A 23,858-nucleotide genomic window follows, 5' to 3' on the forward strand; every position below is an offset into this window, starting at 1 on the left:
GGGTTGTAGGAAAAAGAACACAACTGAAATTCATTCTAAGCTTGTCAAGATTTCAATTTACAAACAGGAGACTGAACTATTTTTATTAGCAGCTCTTGACCATTTAAACCACCAGCTGATGCTTTCTTGAGCAAAGTTTTGAAATTTTCAGTATTTTACATTTAATTTTCCTATCTAGCATTACTTGGCTAAAATTTTAGACTTGGAAAGCAAGAGTGGCTAAAATTGCAGAAGACGTAATAATTTTAAAAAGCAGAAATAGTAATAACAGAAGCCATTTCTAAAATTAATAACCTTTTGGGTTTACTTTGAAGCCTTTTAAAAATTGTGTGTGTATCTCTAACGTTTTGGCAATTCTTGGGACAGGCAGCTTGGATTGAAGTCTACTTTTTATTTTCCTGTTTTCCAAGCCAGTTCCTTTTAGAAATGTATGTGTTAGTTGAGGTATTATAAGTAGAGAAAACCAAAATGACTCCCTTCCCTATCCCTAAGCAGTCAGTAAATGTTTCACCTCTTTGCTCAGAACACGCCTCTAAGTACACTCTAGAAGAGGGACTCAACTCCATATTCAAGCAAGCCCTTGAATTTGTATGTTAGAATTGGAGTGAAGGGCATGCATTTTCCTGGAAGTTGGTTTTACAGATCTTCATCATGATCTCAAAGTGGTTCATGAAGATTCTAGAAGCTAAAGCTGTCTCTCAGGATTCTTCTCAGATCAGGGACTGTAGAACCAAAGCGTGCCCTCTCTTGCCCAATACTGCAGCATGGTGGGCTATATTGGAAATTCAAGGGTGGAATTCAGGAGATTTTTTTTTTTTTTTTGATGTTCCTGCTCCACTCTAGACTTTTACAGACTTCACACAAGTCACTTATCCTCTTTAGGTCTCAGTGTGTTCGTCACTCAAAAGGAACAGAATGTCCATCTGACCTGGAAAGAGTCAATCAACTCTCATGAGAATAAAACAGTGTGGGGAATACACTTTGAATAATGCAAAACACTGTAACAAGGTCAGATATTCCTCAGTGACCTTGTGCTGAACTACTGGTTCCTTCCTTTTTCTAGCTTCTCGGCCTCTTTCCTTTCCTAGAGGCCACTGGGTCCCTCAAGTCTGCATTCTCTGCTGTTTTCTCCATTATTCAGGTGCTGCTTCCTACAGCAGAGATGGAGAAGAGAAAGGATGTCGCAGAAGCCAGGGGTCACTTTAAGAAGTTGCTTCTAAGAGGGAGACATTAGTGCTTTGCTTTTGTAGAGTGCTTTACAGTTTTTCTGAGCTTTCCAAGTTAATTGCCATCCTGCTTCATGACCACAGGCCCAGGGGAAGTTTTTACCATGTCCACTTTATTTGATCTGGAAACTGAGGCACAGAGACGTCAGGAGTCCCAGGTCACTGGCATTGGCTAGAGTGGTGGCAAGGCCGGAACGGGGTCTTCCAACACTGGGTTCCAGAATTTTGCCAGAATTCTCTTGGGTCTCATTTCAGATGGGAGATAGAATTGACGAGAGTATTATTTAGTCATACAGTGAGAAGGTATTCACCAGCAAAGGAAGGAAATATTCCTTTTCCTTGTACAAGGATCCCAGAAAAACTGCCTGTCTTCTATCGTGCTTATTTTCAAATGAGGTCTGACCTTGTAGCTAAGACTTTCTTCCGCAGCTGACTCTGCTCACCCTCCTTCTACTTGATTCATTTGGGCCCCATTGGCCCTGTTTGGGGAAAGGCCCATCTGGGAGCACTCAATACATTCCCCTGTCAGGGAGAGGAAAAGAGCTACACTTGCAGAATAAGGAAACTTCCAGGAGGGCTCTGGCCAGAAGTCAACTTGCAGTCTGAGAGCAGCACTTGATCCAACACTGGCATACATGCCTGTTGCTCATTACTTCACAAATACTGCTGCATATCTTTTTACTCTTGCCCATTGCCATGAATCCTCTGAATCAGCACGCTGCTCAAATTTTCAACCATTCAACATGCAGGCACCTCACATACAATTATTGAGCACCTACCCTGTGCCAAGAGCTCTGGGAAATAAGAAAATGAAAGTTGACGGGCCTGCTCCAAAGCCTGTCAGCCTGCAGGAGACAACAATGATAAAGTGATGCACAGAGCTTCTGAAGAATGCTGTGCTCTGTAGAGAGGAGAGACTGAGTTGCTTGCCCTAAAATATTAGCTGCTATGAAAAGATGATACATCACTGGAGAAGTACCAATTAAAACAATAATGAAATACTCGTTTATTAGAATGAACAAAATCCAGAACATTGATAACACCAAATGCCAACAAGGATGTGGAGCAACAGGAACTCTCATTGCTGGTGGGAAGATGGAATGGTACAGCCCTGTGAAGGACAGTTTAACCGCTTCTTATAATGCTAAACATACTTTTACCAAATGTTCTAGCAATTGTGAGTGCTAAGTCATTTCATTTGTATCCGACTCTTTGTGATCCTATGGACTGTACCTGCCAGGCTCCTCTGTCCATGGGATTCTCCAGGCAAGAATACTAGAATGGGTTGCCATGCCCTTCTCCAGGGGATCTTTCCAACCCACAGATGGAACCCATGTCTCCTGCACTGGCACGCAGATTCTTTACCCCTAATGCCACCTGGGAAGCTCTTTAGCAATTGTGGTCTTTGGTATTTATCCAAAGGAGTTGAAAACTTCAGTTCAGTTCAGTTCAGCTCAGTCATTCAGTCGTGTCTGACTCTTTGCAACCCCATGAATTGCAGCATGCCAGGCCTCCCTGTCCATCACCAACTCTTGAAGTTCACTCAAACTCATGTTCATTGAGTCAGTGATGCCATCCAGCCATCTCATCCTCTGTCGTCCCCTTCTCCTCCTGCCCCCAATCCCTTCCACCATCAGGGTCTTTTTCAGTGAGTCAACTCTTCGCATCAAGTGGCCAAAGTGTAGGAGTTTCAGCCTCAGCATCAGTCCTTCCAATGAACACCCAGGACTGATCTCCTTTAGGATGGACTGGTTGGACCTCCTTGCAGGCCAAGGGACTCTCAAGAGTCTTCTCCAACACCACAGTTCAAAAGCATCAATTCTTCGGTGCTCGGCTTTCTTCACAGTCCAACTCTTACATCCATACATGACCACTGGAAAAACCATAGCCTCGACTAGATGGACCTTTGTTGGCAAAGTAATATCTCTGCTTTTTAATATGCTATCTAGGTTGGTCATAACTTTCCTTCCAAGGAATAAGCGTCTTTTAATTTCATGGCTACCATCACCATCTGCAGTGATTTTGGAGCCCAGAAAAATAAAGTCTGACACTGATTCCACTGTTTCCCCATCTATTTCCCATGAAGTGATGGGACCAGATGCCATAATCTTCGTTTTCTGAATGTTGAGCTTTAAGCCAACTTTTTCACTCTCCTCTTTCACTTTCATCAAGAGGCTTTTTAGTTCCTCTTCACTTTCTGCTATAAGACTGGTGTTGTCTGCATATCTGAGGTTACTGATATTTCTTCCGGCAATCTTGATTCTAGTTTGTGCTTCTTCCAGCCCAGTGTTTCTCATGATGTACTCTGCATATAAGTTAAATAAGCAGGGTGACAATATACAGTCTTGATATACTCCTTTTCTTATTTGGAACCAGTCTGTTGTTCCATGTCCAGTTCTAACTGTTGCTTCCTGATCTGCATATAGGTTTCTCACAAGGCAGGTCAGGTGGTCTGGTATGCCCATCTCTTTCAGAATTTTCCACAGTTTATTGTGATCCACACATTCAAAGGCTTTGGCATAGTCAATAAAGCAGAAATAGATGTTTTTCTGAAACTCTCTTGCTTTTTCTTTGATCCAGCAGATACTGGCAATTTGATCACTGGTTCCTCTGCCTTTTCTAAAACCAGCTTGAACATTTGGAAGTTCACGGTCCATGTATTGCTGAAGCCTGGCTTGGAGAATTTTGAGCATTACTTTACTAGCGTGTGAAATGAGTGCAATTGTGTGGTAGTTTGAGCACTCTTTGGCATTGCCTTTTTTTGGGATTGGAATGAAAACAGACCTTTTCCAGTTCTGTGGCCCTTTCTGAATTTTCCAAATTTGCTGGCATATTGAGCGCAGCACTTTCACAGCATCATCTTTCAGGCTTTGAAATAGTTTAACTGGAATTCCATCACCTCCACTAGCTTTGTTCTTAGTGGTGCTTTCTAAGGCCCACTTGACTTCACATTCCAGGATGTCTGGCTCTAGGTGAGTGATCACACCATTGTGATTATCTGGGTTGTGAAGCTCTCTTTTGTACAGTTCTCCTGTGTATTCTTGCCACCTCTTCTTAATATCTTCTGCTTATGTTAGGTCCATACCATTTCTATCCTTTATTGAGCCCATCTTTGCATGAAATATTCCTTTGGTATCTCTAATGTTCTTGAAGAGATTTCTAGTCTTTCCCATTCTGTTGTTTTCCTCTATTTCTTTGCATTGATTGCTGAGAAAGGCTTTCTTATCTCTCCTTACTATTCTTTGGAACTCTGCATTCAGATGCTTATATCTTTCCTTTTCTCCTTTGCTTTTCACTTCTCTTCTTTTCACAGCTATTTGTAAGGCCTCCTCAGACAGCCATTTTGCTTTTTTGCATTTCTTTTCCATGGGGATGGTCTTGATCCCTGTCTCCTGTACGATATCACGAACCTCTGTCCATAGTTCATCGGGCACTCTGTCTATCAGATCTAGTCCCTTAAATCTATTTCTCACTTCCACTGTATAATCATAAGGATTTGATTTAGGTCATACCTGAATGGTCTAGTGGTTTTCCCTACTTTCTTCAATTTAAGTCTGAATTTGGCAATAAGGAGTTCATGATCTGAGCCACAGTCAGCTCCCAGTCTTGTTTTTGCTGACTGTATAGAGCTTCTCCATCTTTGGCTGCAAAGAATATAATCAATCTGATTTCGGTGTTGACCATCTGCTGATGTCCATGTGTAAAATCTTCCCTTGGGTTGTTGGAAAAGGGTGTTTGCTATGACCAGTGCGTTCTCTTGGGAAAACTCTATTAGCCTTTGCCCTGCTTCATTCCGTCTTCCAAGGCCAAATTTGCCTGTTACTTCAGGTGTTTCTTGACTTCCTACTTTTGCATTTCAGTCCCCTATAATGAAAAGGACATCTTTTTTGGGTGTTAGTTCTAAAAGGTCTTGTAGGTCTTCATAGAATGGTTCAACTTCAGCTTCTTCAGTGTTACTGGTTGGGGCATAGGCTTGGATTACTGTGATATTGAATGGTTTGCCTTAGAGACGAACAGAGATCATTCTTTTGTTTTTGAGATTGCATCCAAGTACTGCATTTCGGACTCTTTTGTTGACCACAATGGCTACTCCATTTCTTCTAAGGGATTCCTGCCCACAGTAGTAGATATAATGGTCATGTGAGTTAAATTCACCCATTCCAGTCCATTTTAGTTCGCTGATTCCTAGAATGTCGATGTTCACTCTTGCCATCTCCTGTTTGACCACTTCCAATTTGTCCTGACTCATGGATCTGACATTCCAGGTTCCTATGCAATATTGCTCTTTACAGCATAGGACCTTGCTTCTATCACTAGTCACATCCACAACTGGGTATTGTTTTTGCTTTGGCTCCATCCCTTCATTCTTTCTGGAGTTATTTCTCCTCTGATCTCCAGTAGCATATTGGGCTCCTACTGACCTGGGGAGTTCCTCTGTTAGTATCCTGTCATTTTGCCTTTTCATACTGTTCATAGGGTTCTCAAGGCAAGAATACTGAAGTGGTTTGCCATTCCCTTTTCCAGTGGACCACATTCTGTCAGCCCTCTCCACCATGACCTGCCCGTCTTGGGTGGCCCCACGGGCATGGCTTAGTTTCATTGAGTTAGACAAGGCTGTGGCCCATGTGATGTGATTGGCTAGTTTTCTGAGTATGTTTCAGTGTGTCTGCCCTCTGATACCCTCTTGCAACACCTACCATCTTACCTGGGTTTCTCTTACCTTGGGCGTGGGGTATCTCTTCACGGCTGCTCCAGCAAAGCGCAGCCGCTGCTCCTTACCTTGGACGAGGGGTATCTCCTCAGGGCCGCCTCTCCTGACCTTGAACATGGAGTAGCTCCTCTCGGCCCTCCTGTGCCCGCACAGCCACCACTCCTTTGACATGGGGTTGCTCCTCTGGGCCGCTGCCCCTGACCTTGGGCGAGGGGCAGCTCCTCTCAGCCAGGGTTCTGCGTGGTCTGTCGTAGCTGGCGTGTTTCTTAAGTTGAAAACTTATGTCTGCACAAAAACATGCACATGGAAGGATGTTTATAGCAGTTTTATTTATAAATATCAAGGCTTAGAAGCAGTCAAGATGTCCTTCAGTTGGTGATAAATAAGTGTGGTATATCTAGACAATGGAATATTATTCCAAGCTAAAAAGAAATGAGCTATCAATTCACAGAAAGCCATAGAGGAAACAAATGCATATTACTAAGTGAAAGAAGCTGATCTAAAAAGGCTACATATATCAACTATAGGACATTCTGGAAACAGCAAAACTATGGAGATGGTAAAAAGATCCATGCTTTCCAAGGGTTAGTGAGATGAGGGATGAATAGGCTAACCACAGAGGATTTTTACGGCAGTGAAACCACTCTATGTGATGCCATAATCAGTTCAGTTCAGTTGCTCAGTTGTGTCCAACTCTTTGCGACCCCGTGGACCGCAGCATGCCAGGCCTCCCTGTCCATCACCAAATCTTGGAATTTACTCAGACTCATGCCCATTAAACCATCTCATCCTCTGTCATCACCTTTTCTTCCTGCCTTCAATCTTTCCCAGCATCAGGGTCTTTTCCAATGAGTCAGTTCTTTGCATCAAGTGGCCAAAGTTTTGGAGTTTTAGCTTCAGCATCAGTCCTTCCAATGAATATTCCTTTAGGATTGACTGGTTTGATCTCCTTGCAGTCTAAGGGACTCTCAAGAATCTTCTCCAACATCTCTGTTCAAAAGCATCAATTCTTTGGTGCTCAGCTTTCTTTATAGGTCAACTCTCACATCCATACACGACTACCAGAAAAACCATAGCTTTGACTAGATGGACCTTTGTCGGCAAAGTAATTTCTCTGCTTTTAATAGATACATATCATTATACATTTGTCAAAACCTATAGAATGTGCAACAAGAATGAACCCAGGTGCAAAATATAGACTTTGGGTGATATTGATGTATTAATATAGGTTCATTGATTGTAGCAAATGTACCAGTCTAGTGGGGGATGTTGAAAATAGGAGAGGCTACATATGTGTGGGGGTAGGGCGTATATGGGAAATCTCTGTGTCATCCTCTCAATTTTTCTGTGAACCTAAAACTGCACTAAAAAAATAAAGCCTAATTAAAAAAAAAATCTCCATGAGAACTGGGGTCTTGTCTACCTTGTTCACTGCTGAATTCTCAGCTCCTATCCTCGCGTGATGTTCAGTGACTAATTCTTGATGAATGACTGGAGGAAGGAGAATGTTTACCAGAGAATATGAGAATTGAATAAGCCTGGCCATAAGCTGGGATCTCCACCTTGGGTCTCTGAGGTGATGGCTCTTTCCCACTATGCCAGACCGCCTTCTACACCCAAGTCATGTGTACAGTGCGTCTCGGTCTGCATTTCACCACTGGCACAAGCTCCAGAGGGCTATATGAAACGCTGTACAACTTTTGTTAGGCTGTTGACCCACCAGACATGTAACATATGTTTAGCACAAATTCAATGAGTGTCTCTTGTGAGTACAGAGCCTTCCCAAGTCTGGGGGAGCAGGGACTGTTCTGGAGCAATAGCAGGAGGTTGGTATTTAGAGGAGGGTCAAAATTGACACAAGTAGGTCCAAATCATTGGTCTGAACGGCTGACAGAGGTATTAACAGCTAACAGAGCTAACAGCTATTTTAACACCCTAAAATAGTTAGTTTTAGCCTGATGAGGGCTGAGGCCTTGAGCAAGCGAGAGTTGATGGGTAAGGAGACAGGCCAATGCCAGAGCACTGAACCAGAGCCCGTGGGCAGGAATGGAAGAGGCAGACAGGTGAATAGAGGGGCACTTGTGTGACATAGGGAGGCATCTGCATAGGTGGGAAGTAGCAAGAGAGCCTATTCTTACCTGGTTGTGAAAACGGGTTGGATGGTAGATTCGTTTCCCTTGGTTGCAGTAACAAATGACCACAAATTGGTGCTTAAAACAAGGAATCCCTTAGCCCTTGAACAGCATCTTTCCTTGCTGCTCCCTAGTTTCTGGTGGCTCCTAGCAATCCTTGGAATTCCTTGGTTTGTAGCTGGATTACTCCACTCTGTCATCTCCTGATCTTCCCTGTGTATCTTCACGTGAACTTCTTTGTATAACGACACCAGCTACTGACTGGATTTAGCACCTACTCTGGGTGGCTCAGAGGTTAAAGCATCTGCCCGCAATGCGGGAGACCTGGGTTTAATCCCTGGGTCAGAAAGATCCCCTGGAGAAGGCAATGGCACCCCACTCAAGTATTTTTGCCTGGAGAATCCCATGGATGGAGGAGCCTTGTGGGCTATAGTCCACAGGGTCACTGAGAGTTGGACACGACTGAGTGACTTCACTTTTCACTTTTCTAATCCAGTATGACCTCATTGTAACTGATTACATATGCAAAGACCCATTTCCAAATAAGATCACATCCTGAGGCTCCAGGTGTGCATGAAATATTAAGGGACACTATCAATCCAGTACGCTCTTTCTATTGTTGTTGTTTTTCAGTCACTCAGTTGTATCTGAGACTCCATGGATTGCAGCACACCAGGCTTCCCTGTCCTTCACCATCTCCTGGAGTTTGCTCAAACTCATGTCCATTGAGAAGGGTGAAACCATCCAACCATCTCACTATAGATGGTGTAATTTAAAAAGCACCATCTTCTGCACACAGGGACAGATTCTCCTGACTCAAGGACAAGCTGACCACCTCAAGGTGATGGGAGCTCTTTCTTGACCACTGAAAGTTTCCCAAGTGATGTCTAGCTAGCCTACTTCCTCTGATATCACTCTGAGATGCCCAACAGGGATCTTTATCATCTCCTGCTTATTTGTTACCTTCTTATCGTGGGCAATGGGAACATTGCTAACCTCCCTCAAACAGTTTGCTTCTGCAGACAATGCACCGCTTTCCCGTTTCTATTTTAAAGCTGCGCACGCATCTGTAAGAAGACGGGGGTGTTATGTAATACCTACCATTTTTGTCAGAACCTCATCTCACCCCATTGCCTGATACAGGAAGAAGTTACTGGTGTGAAATTTGCTGTTTTTTTTTTTTTTTTTAGGTGAAGAGTATATTCAGATGGATTTCATACCTCACATTCATAAGCAGGTCCATTTTTAAAAGAGTATAGGTACTGTGCTAATGAAAGATGAAACCCACATCTGTCTCCTGTAGAGCACATTGGCAATGACTGTACAAATAGAGCTGAATCCTCTGCCTTTGCTTCTATGTAAGTATTTTACAGAGGGGCCCCATAGGGAAGCATGCAGATTGACTGACAGAAAACATCTGAAAGAAAGCAAGATGACCAAGAACATTTTCCCCTTTCACTGGTTATGATGTTAAAGTGTTAGTACATTTGGAACTTGTCATCTGGACTATTTCAGTTTATAAATGAGATCTGTAACAGTCATGGGCAATATTGGGAAGGAAAAAATTACTTCAGGGAAAATATATTTGTTTGTTAGAAATCAGGGCTTTTGTGAGAGGTGAGGTGAGCCAGCCTGGAGAATGCCAGCACTGGGGAATCCATCAGAGCTGCAAACTAGGCAAGGTCAAGTGTCAGGGTGTGCAAGCCTGGGAAGGGCTTGGGAGCACATCCAGGGAGATATATCCATGTGGCTCTGAATATGGGGGCCAGTCTGGGAGGATGAAAAGTAACATTAGGCAAACGTTTAGGGTGAGGCCACTATAGTTCAGAGTCTCACCCAAATAAAATGAATAGGAAGTTGACTGGAGTCCAGAAAAAGGAGGGGTTGATATTCAGAATATCTGGCGTGATTTACTGGGATCCTGGTTATAGGAAAACTGGGGATCAAAGGAAAGACATCCAGTCCAGCTAAGCTTGGCAGACATTCCAACCTGGACTTGGGAAGGGGCTAGAGAAGGGTCTTGGTGACCACTTTATAAACAGAACCATCTGTAGAAAGTTGAATGATGCCCCCACAAAATTCACGCCCACCAGAACCTCAAAACATGAGATAGTACATGACTCTACTTAGAAATGAGGTCTTTGCAGATGTAATTAGTTAAGATGAGTCATTCAGGATCAAGATAGACCCCACATGCAATGACCAGTATCCTTACAAGAAGGTCATGTGAGGAACATCAGACAGACCATGTGATCATAGAAGCAGAGGTTGGTATGACACAGCCACAAACCAGGGATGGCTTTGTGTCAGGGATGGCTGGACACCTCCAGAAGCTAGGGACTGGCAAAGAGGGAATCTTCCCTGGAGCTCCTGAGGAAAATGGTGTACAAGGAATCCCTTAGCCCTTGAACATCACCCTTTACTGCCATTTCTTTCCAGTCCAGGGTCTGTACGTCCCATGCCTGTCGGGTCTGTTAGCATCTTCAGTATGAGGCGTGGGCACAGGTGGTGGTACTTGCTGTCTTTTGTTACTTAAATTTTGTCACATTAAAAAGAGAATTGGACTTAACATTTAAAAGCCTTGGACTATGTTTTATTACTCATTCACATATGCATTTATCCATCCAACAAATATTTACTGGGAACATAACGTGGATCAGGCCCTGAGTGAGGCCTGGGGCAGCAAAGATGATCCCAGAATCTCTCATGTTGAGGGACATGTTCAGGCAATCACACACCCATGAAATAATGCTTTGAGGGCCATAACAAAGGATTATGAAAGCCCTGAGGAGGCACAACAAAATCCACCCAGGGAGATGGGGGAGGGCAGAGAAGGGTCTTGGAGGTGGTACCCAGGGAAAGCAGGAGGGAGCTAGACAAAGGGGGGAGGAGGGGAGAGAAGAGACACAGAAACAATCCTTGAGGTGACATATGTAGCATTCACAGAGACCTACAGTCAGACTGTGTGGCTGGGAATGAAACATGCAAAGCAGGGAGGAGTGAAAATAAGGGTAGAGGCAGATGTACATGGGGAACAGATGGTAGAGTCTTGAATACATGTGACAGAGTTTGGACTTTATCTGTGGGTAATGAGAAGCCACTTAGGGTTTTGAGCAGCGAGCTGAGAGGTCAGAGTTGTGATGTATGGACTGGAATGAAGCTGGAGGCAGAGACTGGCAAAGGAGGTGCTGTGATAGTTGCAGTGAGAGATGCTGCTGCTGTGAATCAGGGCAGTGGGAGGAGGGGGCCATAGTGTGCTTCAAGAAATAGGTAGGAAGCCAACCCAGAATTCCAACCTCGTGAGCTTGGATACATGCCTTCAGTTTTCAGAGCCTTAATCTCCTCATCAGTAGAATGGGGATAATGATATTCCAGTCCACAGAGCTGCCCAAGGATTAATTTAAGCCACCAGTTTGCAAAGGCTTGGCAGCTTTTCTTACAGTCTTCAGGGTGCGGCCATTAGTAGATTTCCCGTAACTTTTGTGGGATGACGCACCAGGTGTCTCAGTGGTGACGGAGTCAGGGAAATAGGTAAACGCTGAATAGTTTCCTACACTGATTTAGAAATTTAAAATATGGTTTTTAAAACCCAGGTTTATAAGTACTTCTGTGTTCTTTCTAAAATATATAATTATGTTCTCTGCTCACATAATTTTATCCATTATAAAAACCGAACATATCACTGTCACTTTCATTGCAGATACTGGCAGAACTTGCTTTACCTAGCAGATGTGTTCCTGAAAATTTTACTTGTAAATTGATTTTAAAACAAGTCAAATCATACTTTACTCACACTAGGGAGACAAGGCATTTCAAAGAACCCTCTGGTTGGGACTTCTTTGGTAAATTAGCAATTATATATTTCTTATTTTTTGAAGAAGGATTGCATGTGAACTTCCAAAAATCTAAAGTGGGTGGCAGTGGCCAATCTATAAGGATATTTATGTATATAAACATATATTCTAATAAACAAGAAATGCAGAGTATTGTCTGTTCAAATATGCCTAGCTGTCTCTCAGCCTGTTGCTGTGTGGTTGTACTTTTTAGCACCCACCCATTGCAATTTAAGACATTCTACCACCAAACATATCAAGCTAACATCTACATTCATCTTCTCCATGCTTGACATAGATTTAGTCTCAACACGTCCATGACTGACACGAGATCAATCCACTTGCACAATGTAATCTTCGATGAGACAATAAATTACAAACTTTCTATTTAGCATCCCGTCAGCATCTAATTGCATTTTGATTTGTTTCTTGATGTGCGGGTGGAGTGCTGAGAGTTGGACATGGCAAGTCGAATGAGTCATATTTCCCTAATTATAACTTGTAATTGTAAAACATAACAGCATTAATATGATAAGTGATGCAAATCGATACCGAAAATGTTCGAGCAGGGAAGATTTACGGCAATGCGGGTTTATAATAATAATCCATTTTGAAGGAAGGATTATTAATAATAAATCATTATGAAGCATCTACTATGTTCTTGGAACTGAATTTGTTTATATATATATATAAACAAATAACACACACACATATATATATATATATATATGTTATGTGTGTGTGCTAAGTCACTTTAGTCATATCCAACTCTCTGAGACCCTATGGTCTGGGACCTACCCAGCTCCTCTGTCCATGGGATTCTCCAGGCAAGAATACTGGAGTGGGTTGCCATGACCTTCTCCAATAAATTTTAATTTCTCCCCTGACTCTGGCAGATTGACTTATTTATAATTTTGAAGATGACAATATGGAGTGCCACCAATATTAAGGAACTTGTTCTGAGTTACCCATTTAGGGCCTAGTAGATGGAGAGAAATGTGAACCCCAAACAAACATGATGCCTCAGGTCCTCTCAGTCTAGGAAACCTGGTTTCAAGCTCTGTGTGGACCACTAACTCATCTTTGTAGCCAGGTCTGCCATCTATCACAACGGGGTTCAGCTTCTTTACCTCTGAGGCCCCTTCTGCTTCCTGTTATTTTTAGTGAAGTTTTAAGAAGGCCTTGGGCTACTTTTAAACAGCCTGGCATTCCACCTCACCTCCCCATAGTCAATGAAATCCAACTTGAAATCCAAGAATAGCTAAACCTCTACTTCGTCCCAAGAGCCATTTCATTTACTGAAATCCTTACCACACTACCATCCAATTACTATGTAAAACACCTTGGGATACCATTAATACAAAAGGTTATATATTCTAAAACCCAAATGTCATTTTGTATTAGACATTTTCTTAAGGGCTACTTATCTCAGGATGAATTCCAAGAATGAGTGCTTAATAATTATTTTGCATTTAAACAACCTACTTATGAATTCCAGGGATACATTGTGTCACAGTACGGCTTCTGCAGGATACAGCAATTATTATAAACGCTGGTGGATTATCTGCCACAGTATTGCAGCCTGACAAAGTGACACATCTGTATTAGATCACTGGTAGGTCATCAGGCGAAATCCTTCCTCTCCCTGCTTATCCTCACCCCCCAGCAAAGAGGGTGGTATGTCAAGTTTCTCAATCTAGTGAGAAATAGTATAAAAACCACAAGGACCTATATGTATATATATATATAGAACCCACTGGTAACAGACATTTTATCGTTTGGTAAATTGCAATGCAAACACATCCTTCTTCAAAGGTGCTGGGAAGGTAATTTTTAGAAATCAAGGTATTTTTACAAAGACTCCTTGAATTTGACTTAAAAGCCACTCAGTCACAGACATTTTAAGTTTAGGTATATTTAGTTTATAAAGTTTGTCCTCAAAAGAATGGGTCATAATTTGGGAAAATAGAGATCAAAATGTGTGGATTTGTTCCTGCATGCACATGTGTGAGTGTGCCTGTGTATGTGTGTGTATGAGTGAGAAGATATGTGTGTGTATGTGTGTGTGTGTAGGGCTGGGGTAGGGAGAAAAGTTCAGTTAACCTCTTCTGAACTCAAATAGCCAAGCTCCATGCAGCTTTTGTAAGTAACCACTTGGTGAACATTTAACAGGCTCATTAAATCATAATTTAAAAGATTGTTTTTTGTCCCAAACAAATAAAACTCTGTTAAACTCTAATAAGACTCTTTGGAACAGCTGTTTTGTGCTACAGAATGTGTAACGACCTTATAATTGTATTAGACATGGCATGGAAATGTTTATGTTTCTTTCCTAGTCTGAAATGTGCTAATAACAGAAGCCAAAGAAAAGGGATTCATTATGAATTCCAAGGGCTCAAGGGCCGTGTTTCCGGAGATGGGAGGGTCCTTAATCAAACTGCAGTGTGGATGCCATGCTGCGTTGGACCAGACTGAGGCAGGCAAATTGGTTTCCATTCAGCTGGAGTTCCTTCTTTGCCTTCCATGGCACCCTGCCCTTCATCTCAAACATTTCAGCACCTGCCTGAACCCTCGGACCTTGGGAAAACCTGCCCTGTTATGATAGATTCTTGGGTTGCAAGTGGCTGAAAATTCCAGGTCCACGCCACTATCTCCACTCTCAACACAGTGCTTGAATTTCCTCTATCAGGGGACTTGCATAATTTCTGTTTTTTGCTCCAGATCTGCTCACCAATGCTCACCCTCCAAATGCAGTCTCCTCTGAAGGCACCTGGTCTGTATGAATTCAAGACACTGGCTTACCGGCCTTCTGATTCTCATTGGGTTTGGCTAATGGGAACCGTGCAGTAAGGAGGGCCTAATTTGGTAAGTATATCCCTGGTTCCTTCCCTTGGGGGTAACCATGGGTTACGTCATCTGTCTCTCTACCAAAGAGCTCAGCTCCTGTCCAGAGGCCTTGCCTTCAGAGCTCTCTGCCTGCAGGCTCTGATATTTGCTACCTTCCCTGTTGGGCTGCTGTCTATGGGGTCGCACAGAGTTGGACACGACTGACACGACTTAGCAGCAGTAGCAGCAGTAGTTGGAGAAGGCAGTGGCAACCCACTCCAGTACTCTTGCCTGGAGAATCCCATGGACAGAGGAGCCTGGTGGGCTGCAGTCCATGGGGTCGCTAAGAGTTAGACACTACTGAGCGACTTCACTTTCACTTTTCACTTTCATGCACTGGAGAAGGCAATGGCAACCCACTCCAGTACTCTTGCCTGGAGAATCCCAGGGACGGAGGAGCCTGGTGGGCTGCTGTCTATGGGGTCGCACAGAGTAGGACACGACTGACGCGACTTAGCAGCAGCTCATTCTTTTGGGGCTTCCTAGGTGGTGCTAGTGGTAAAGAACCTGCTGGCCAATGTGGGAGACAAAAGAGATGCAGGTTCGATCACTGGCTTGAGAAAATCCCCTGGAGCAGGACATGGAAACCCACTCCAGTATCCTTGCCTGGAGAATCCCATGAACAGAGGAACCTGGCAGGCTACAGTCCACAGGGTAGCAAATGGACACAGCTGAAGCAATTAGTGCATGCGCACACACACACGCACACACACACACACACACACTCATTCTCTTAAGCCTAGAACTGGTAACACATTTTAGCTGTTAATAGCCCTGGGATGCTTCTTACACTGATGTGCTGCTCAACCAGCTCTCCAAAAACTAAAATAAATATATAGTGATGTGACTGTTCCATCATCGCAGATGTCAAACTACCAACAGGAAGCTGGTCAATGTGGACAGAGCTGGGAAGTAACATGCACTGTCCGCAGCTGCTCTGAGCTGCCGGCCACTACCACCTGCCCGCACCTTGTAAATAACCTCTGTGTTCAACTCTGCGCTGATTACCCACTTTGTGTCATCTGCTTGCTCCCAGGAGTCCGACCGACACCAAAATAGTGGGTCTTCTAGTGGTGAGGAACCATTTCCACAAATGCAGAGTTTCTCTTGGGTCAACTCCAATAGTTAGAAATTCTTCCACAAGTGGCAGGAGTATCCTCTTTCCTGGGTCCCCAACTTGCACCCAGTCTGTTTCCAAAACACAGATATTGGAGCTCATCTATGTCCCATTAGGGTTCCTTAAAGTAACCTAGGGTGTTGTGGGGAGGAGTCACACTGTCATTGAACCAGTGGTGGGAGAAGCCCATCCTAGAACACAAGGGCAGCTGCCCAGGGTGCCCTCCCCCTACCCGGGTCTCGGATGGTCCCTCTCAGCCAGTCACTGCTCCAGGGGGCTCCTTCCCAACAGCTTTCCCCCATCCTCTGGCTCCAGCACTTACTTCCTTTAGGATAAACTCTCTCCCTCAGTTTTTCAGCTAATCTGCTTCAACCATTGAACCCAATGGTTCGCCAGGCAGAGCTTCATGTCCTGGGATGACTCGGACAATAAGGATAAGAAAAAACTGTATTTCCCCTGGGCCTGGACTGTTGTTGCTCATAATAACTGCCAACATTTATTGAGCACTTACTGTGTTAGGCACTAACTTTCCTACAACCTTGTATCAAGCAAGTCCCTGCCAGAAAACAGGTGGCCTATTCAAAGGGTGAAGAGAGTTAAGTAAAAGAGCTATTTACTCTTGCAGATATGTCATCTGGATTAAGGGAACCACCTAAGCACGGCACAGAACCCACAGGCTACAGAAAATGGGCATCACTGCTGCCCATCACAACAGTCGCAAAGGGCCAGGGAGGTAATGGTGTGTTTAGAATCTAGGCGTGAGGGCTGTGGCTGTCAGCTTCTGTAACCACTTCCCCAATTAGGATCTCATTAAGTGCGGGCAGAGTGGAAGCATCAGAAGGCAGTACACACCCCTGACCCTTCTCTTCCCACTTTCTGTTGGCTGGACTCCAGTGGAATTCAGAGGGGCCCTGAGCTGGGTGATAGAGTCCATAAACTTCAGCCTCCTGGATACCGAGCACAGCAGAGAAGGATGGAAATGGATCTGAGGTGGGAGCTAAACAACCAGTTCAACCCCGAGTATTACTATTGCTCCTAGTTAACAGGAGAAGCATCCAGGACTTTAGCGGCAGAATCCATACCTTCAATACCATGCTATGCTAATTTCCAAAAAGTCACAGTAGAGGGAGAAAGCAAAAAAAAAAAGCTTTTATTTCCTCCAGTTTAGCTTCCTTTTACTCATACAGTCCCCCAGAGATACCATAGCCATGAAAATCAGAATAAAAGTTAACTTCTCAGAAGGAAAGCCACCCAAGAGTTCTAAGGCAAAATAGCTCTTCCTGCTGCTGCTGCTGCTAAGTAGCTTCAGTCGTGTCTGACTCTGTGCGACCCCATTGACAGAAGCCCACCAAGCTCCCCCGTCCCTGGGATTCTCCAGGCAAGAACACCAGAGTGGGTTGCCATTTCCTTCTCCAATGCATGAAAGTGAAAAGTGAAAGTGAAGTCGCTCAGTTGTGTCCGACTCTTAGCGACCCCATGGACTACAGCCTACCAGGCTCCTCCATCCATGGGATTTTCCAGGCAAGAGTACTGGAGTGGGGTGCCATTGGTTGTGATAAAATCAATGGGTCTATAGGCAGTTTCCACTTGTTCATTTTATCTTGCTCTTTGTGGCTACAGAAACCAAGCCTAGGCCCTCTTCCACCTGGCAGCTTCCTGGGTGCACAAGGGCAGCCACCTTGTCTCTTCCTGGTCTCATCTGTCACTGCTCTCACCTCCCTGTGCTGAAACTTGGACTGCCTTCACTGGATGGACCTTTCTCCTCTGCATGAGGTCCCACAAGCACCTCTCTTTCACTGAAACATAGTTGACTTACACTGTTTTTTAATTTCTGCTGTGCAGCAAGGTGATTCAGCTATACACATATATTCTTTTTTCATATTTTTTCCATTATGGTTTATGACAGGATATTGAACAGAGTCCTTTGCCCTATGCACCTCTCTTAATAAGGCTAACAGCAATTGTCTAGAAGAAGTCCTCCATTTGTATATTCAGAGGTAGAAGATGGAATAGTTTTAGAGAAATTTTGGAGCCATGTCCCAATAAAAGGCTCTATATTGAAAATCCTTCTAATGTTACTGAGATCAAATCATAAACTCTTCTTTAGATAGATTCTGTTTCTCTATGAAGGGAGAAAAAAGCTACACATGCATTGGCTGTATTATTTTAACGTATTGAAACACCTTCCTAGAATGATAATTAAGCCCTCTGCTTTTATAAGGTCATTCAAAAATTTTTCCTGAAATTTCTGTAGAGTCATCACAAGCAGTCTTTCCTGGGTTGTTTAGTATCCTTTATAGAGTAATAAGAGGAGAAATTAGAATGTAGTGTAAGAAGTTGGTCTTTCCTGGTGCATTCCTTTGTGATAAGCTAGTGAGCACTATGGAGAAGGCAATGGCAAGCCACTCCATTACTGTTGCCTAGAAAATCCCATGGATGGAGGAGCCTGGTAGGCTGTAGTCCATGGGGTCACTACAAGTCGGATGTGACTGAGCGACTTTACTTTCACTTTTTACTTTCACACAATGGAGAAGGCAATGGCAACCCACTCCAGTGTTCTTGCCTGGAGAATCCCAGGGACGGCAGAGCCTGGTGGGCTGCCGTCTATGGGGTCGCACAGAGTCGGACACAACTGAAGCGACTTAGCAGCAGCAGCAGTGAGCTCTATGAAAGGTCTTGTTTTCCCTTTTCGCCAAGCTATTTTGTTCATGGCTCCATTGTGGTAACCCAACTTACCCTAGGCTTTTGGTACTACTCTTGTTCCTTTACTCCCATTTTTGCTACCCTGCAGTAAATGTGTCCTTTATTCTTTTTGTAAGTAAGCTAGCAATAATAGCAATTAATTTTGTGTGTGGTAGGTCAACAAAGTGATTTTTCTTTTCTTATTTTGATTCTTACAACAACCCTGTGGGGTTGCTGGATTACTACTATTGGAATGTTTTCAGATGAGGTGGACTAATCTGGCCCAAGTCACCACCTTGGAAGCAGTGGCCCTTTCAGAAAGCATAGCAGCACGATTTAAAGCTCTGGAGTCTGACTGTTTGGTTGACAGCGAGCTCACTTGATCCCAGGCAAATCACTTACCTAAGCATTCCCTACCTACCTAAGCTCCAGTTCTCATCTTCAAAGTGGAGGTACTACTCCGACTCAATGGACATGATTTGAGAGAACTCCAGGAGATGGTGAAGGACAGGAAAGCCTGGTGTGCTGCCATTCGTGGGGGTCACAAAGAGTCGGACACGACTGAGTGACTGAACAACAACTCATACCTAATCCACTGGACTCATTGAAGGATGAAATGAGATCAACCATACAAAGTATGTGGCATCATACTTGACACTAGATAAGAACCCAATAAATGTTAATGATGACAATGACAATGATGAAGAAGAATATTTAAATTTATACTCTTTGTTTTCCCAAGGCTAGCATGCTTTCTATCCCCATGCTGCTTTTCACAGATTATAAGTATCATTCTACCCTCACTGCATTCAAAAATTCCTTTTCTTTTCCCAGCCCCCACATTGACTTGTGATCTAGCAGACACTTAGTTACACAATGTAACTAGAAAAAGCCCTGGCCAGGAGTGGGTTTTTGTCACCTGCAAATGCACCAGAGCAATGGCCTGTGTTGGCACCTGGGGGAGGGGCCTGCCCCATGTCACTGCCTGAGACGGGTGCTTTCACCCTTCCAGGGACCATCCTCTCAAATGCAGGCTACAAAGAAACAGATTATTTGGGCAGGTCACTTCCCTTTCTGGGCTGTTTCTTCATCTATAAAGAAAGGGGGTGGTGATGGTGAGAATGGATTCCATGATTTCCAAGTGCCCCTCTGTGGCCTAAAAACCAAAGGGTCTCCTCTGCAGGAAACTCCCAGGATTGAAACACGCTTCTACCTCTGGCTTGCCCTGGCACTCCCTGGGGTGTTCTACATGGGGCATTGTTATCCTGGAGGGATCAGAGAACATAAGGATTCACTTAGCAAATGAATACCAATTGTCTATCACTGACTCCAGAGACAGGGGAATTTTGAAGGAATGAGGCATGTATCTGTGAAGGCTGGGGTAGGAGAGTGGATGACACACTCTCTCTCTAAACAAAGATAACAACATACAATGTTACATTTTACAAAACATTGCCTTGTGCAATGCCTCTCATTCTCAGGACAAACTATTAGAAGTAGACGTTACTATAATCCTCACTTTTCAAAGAGGTTACGTGAATTGCCAGAGAACACAGAGAGAATGGTCTGCCAAGGTAAGTCTTGAATTTAGAGCTCAGAAGCCAGGAGGTACTGCCATTTCACCACACTTTCTGCTTCTCTGTGGCTCAGTCTGGAGTTGTGTTTTCCCGAGTCATATGTACCTATTATATATACAATTCTGAAAGATGCACAGACCCTATTTTTCCAGACAGTCTATAGACACAGCAAAACAAAGCACAGACAGTTCTGCCCAAAGATAGATAACTGCTGCGGTGGCCTGGAGGCAAGGTGATGATGGCAAGGTGGTTACATTTATTTTTAACATTGTTGCCTTGACTTTCAAACTGTAATTACACCCGCACATTTCCCACCCATGGGATCCCATCAGTTCCTCTGAGATTTGGGGTTGGTTGTATCTCATTTTACAGCCGAGGGACTGGATTTTGTGTTTCTGCAGGTTTTGCTCACTTCGGCACCTGGAGCTGTCAAGGGGGCTGTCACATCCCCAGCCGTGAGTCAAAGACCCATCAGACCTGAAGGGCTGTGTGGGCTCTCTGAGAGGCACTGCAGTGCAGATCAATGGTCCTCAACCCCGAGTGAGCAACAGAATCATCTGGAAGGACTATTAAAGTACAGATGCTGGGCCCCATCCCCAGAGTGTCTGCTTCAGTAGGTCTGGAGCGGGACCTGCGGGTTTTCATTTCTAACAAGTTCCAGAGTGAGGCTGATGCTGCTGGCGCAGAGGACCACACGTGACAACAATTCACACAGAAATGAAGCAAGTGAGCTTCAGCATCACAAAGATTTAGGTACAGCTTTGCTTCAGCTTCTTGGGCAAATGTTCAGACCTCCTGCAGGTTCAACTTTCTCACTTCCAAATGGTGATCATAATATCCATTCCACAGAGTTGTGAAAATGTTAAAGGAGATGGTGCCTGTAGAAGCCAGAGGGCTGTTACCCTAAGCATTGGCTTCTATATTCCTTCAACTGGCAGAGCTCAGCTCATTTTCTACATGATCTTGACCCCCAGTAATAACTCACTTGTGGAAAAGCAACAATTAAGCATCTTGTGTCATTGTAGAGGACACTGAAAAGAAGTTACGTCACAACACTCAACCAACACCTCAAACTCCCTCTGAACACAGCTGTTCTCCCAACACCTTTCTTTGGCCTCTTGGCCATGTCTTTACATCCCTGACATGGGAATCAGGGAGCTCCCAAGTGTCACTGGATGTCTTCTCGCAATTGTTCTCAACTTGAACTTCTCTCAAGGGTAAGAGTTAGGCCAAATTAACTCTCTCTAGTTTTTGCCCTCCCACGTGGATGCCCAGAATCATCATGATATTTGTAAACCAAGGGCTTCCAGTTTGGAGCACATTCCTTACTGAAGGCAGGCCCTAGCCATCTTCTGTCACTTGGTCCTGCTTTTCCCTCTTGGCCCCCATCACAAGCAGGTTATTAGGGCATCCCCCTCCTTCACATCTCATTCACTGGCTGCCTTCCGACAAAGAGAATGTCTTTCCTGTCTCTGTAAGCCATTATATGACTATCCTCTCAAGGCAGCAGTGGTTGATGGAAGAGGCAAAAAAATCAGGTGGTACTCAGACCTCCTCAGACTCAGGCAGAGCCTCCTTCATCTCTCTAAGGAGTCTGATAGCACTTGCTTCTGACAGAATTCTTCCCGATCTGATAGCTCACCGGTGAGGAGTGGTCTCCTTGATGACCTCCTCTCAGCAGGAGGTCTGAGAGTGAGTGCAGAGAGTGGCTTTAGGGGGAGTCGTTGGCCATGGCTTCCCCATACTTCCTCACCCGCAGAGCCACTGCCCACCCTGGGCTTCTTACTCCTGAGTCAGGGTGACACCTGGCTTCTTTATCTAGAGCCTCTCCTCTATCAGGAACACTCGATTTCCTGTCTGCCAAGATTTTTTTCTCCCCTTAATATACCTCACATTTCCATCCCCTCCCCAACTTCTGACATGAAGCCCTGGTTCCAATACACTTGACCTTATCCTCAAGGGCTGTAATTATCACCTCCATTTTTCCTCTGTAACTTAAAATTAGCTTTGTTAGAAACAAGACCTTGGGAATTCCCAGTCCCCATCCTATTGGCAAGTGAGATAAGAAGACTCTCTCCCATTATGTTTGTCACAAACAGCTCTCCTTCTCACTTTTCCACCATGCCTCGTTTTCCACACCACATTTAAAATCTTCATGTCTCTTAGTTTGCTGCCACTGTTCCTCGAATCTCAAGGTGCAGGCAAAAGCCTTTTTTCCCTCTGTGGGTTCATTAGCAGCCAAGGTTAGGAGAGTCTCCACACATGTGAGTACCCATATGATCGACAGCCATAGCAACTGAGGTCGTGTTGAGTTTTGAGGCCATGGTTAATGCCTAAGGTTGGATCTAATAAGCTTTTCATTAATCTCTTTTGATTGTACACTCATGCATTGCTTTGCCTCCCCTGCAGCCCCAGTTAATTATATTATTCTTGTTGTTAGAGGAACTTAGGATCTAAGTTTGGAAAACTCGCGAGTTTGCATCTGACCTGCTGCTACCCAGTTTGTTCGAAAAGGCTGTTTAACCACTCAGAGTCTGTGTTCTTGTCAAAAAGGGATAAAACAGGGCTCACGTTAACATCTGCTTCATAATGGATTGAGTGCATTAATGGATATGTGAGGTCTTTTGCAAATATTTGGTACTTCCAACACATGTTTTTCTTTTTTTAAAAAAATTTTATTGGAGTATAGTTACTTTACAATGTCCAAAATATACAAACACCTCATGCAGCTCAATATAAAAAAACAACCTAATCAAAAAATGGGCAGAATGAAAAGATGCTCAACATATGCTTCTCATATTTCAAAGTATACCCAGCTATTCCTTCCATCCTAGATTTCCTCTCCAGCTGATACTAACTGAGAGTTTGGTTGTGATGGATAGAGGACGATGCTCTTTTGTCCATTTTTATTCCAAGTGACTGGGCATTCGTGCTTCCATGGAGGGAATCACATCCAAGTTGTTGTCACGTTAATCACAGGCCAACTGGGAGTAGGCTATTTACACTTGTGTCACTTCCTCCAAGATTCGATTACTGTAATTGCCTATTGACTATGTGTTCTGCCGGCTTCCATACTAGCACCAGCTGTCAGGGTAGGGAGTTGTGGGCAGTGTGGGTCATGGTAAAAGGGGACACTCCCAACGTGTACACAACCCAGCCTCTGTGCCTGTCCATTCATCCTCCCTAAGCCTTTGTTCAGTGTGTGTGCATGCATGCAAGCTTAGTTGCTCAATCATGTTTGACTCTTTGCAACTCCACTGGAGCCCACCAGGCTCCTCTGTCCATGGAATTTCCCAGGCAAGAATACTGGAGTGGGTTGCCATTTCCTATTCCAAGGGATCTTTCCGACCCAGGGATAGAATCTGCATCTCCTGTGTCTCCTGCATTGCCAGGCAGATTTTTTACCTCTGCGCCACCTGGGAAGCCCTTTGTTCACTGTATTGATGCTCAGATCTTCCTTTTACCTCTTCTGGGTCTGTTATAATGTGTCTCCAGCCAAGGAGATCTCTCTGGATTTTAACCATGGATTTTGTGGTCAAAATCAGCCCAATGCAATTACCCAAGGCTACACAGAATCTTGTTTAAGGATATTTATATTTCATTTGGAATTGTTTGATGCATTTTTAAAAATTTAAGCTTTCTGTTTATCTCATGTTGCTTAAATTGATTTTTATAAATCATTTGGCTTCTCTAC

The sequence above is a fragment of the Bubalus bubalis genome, chromosome 11 (genome assembly GCF_019923935.1).
Source record: "Bubalus bubalis isolate 160015118507 breed Murrah chromosome 11, NDDB_SH_1, whole genome shotgun sequence".
Taxonomy (NCBI): Eukaryota; Metazoa; Chordata; class Mammalia; order Artiodactyla; family Bovidae; genus Bubalus; species Bubalus bubalis.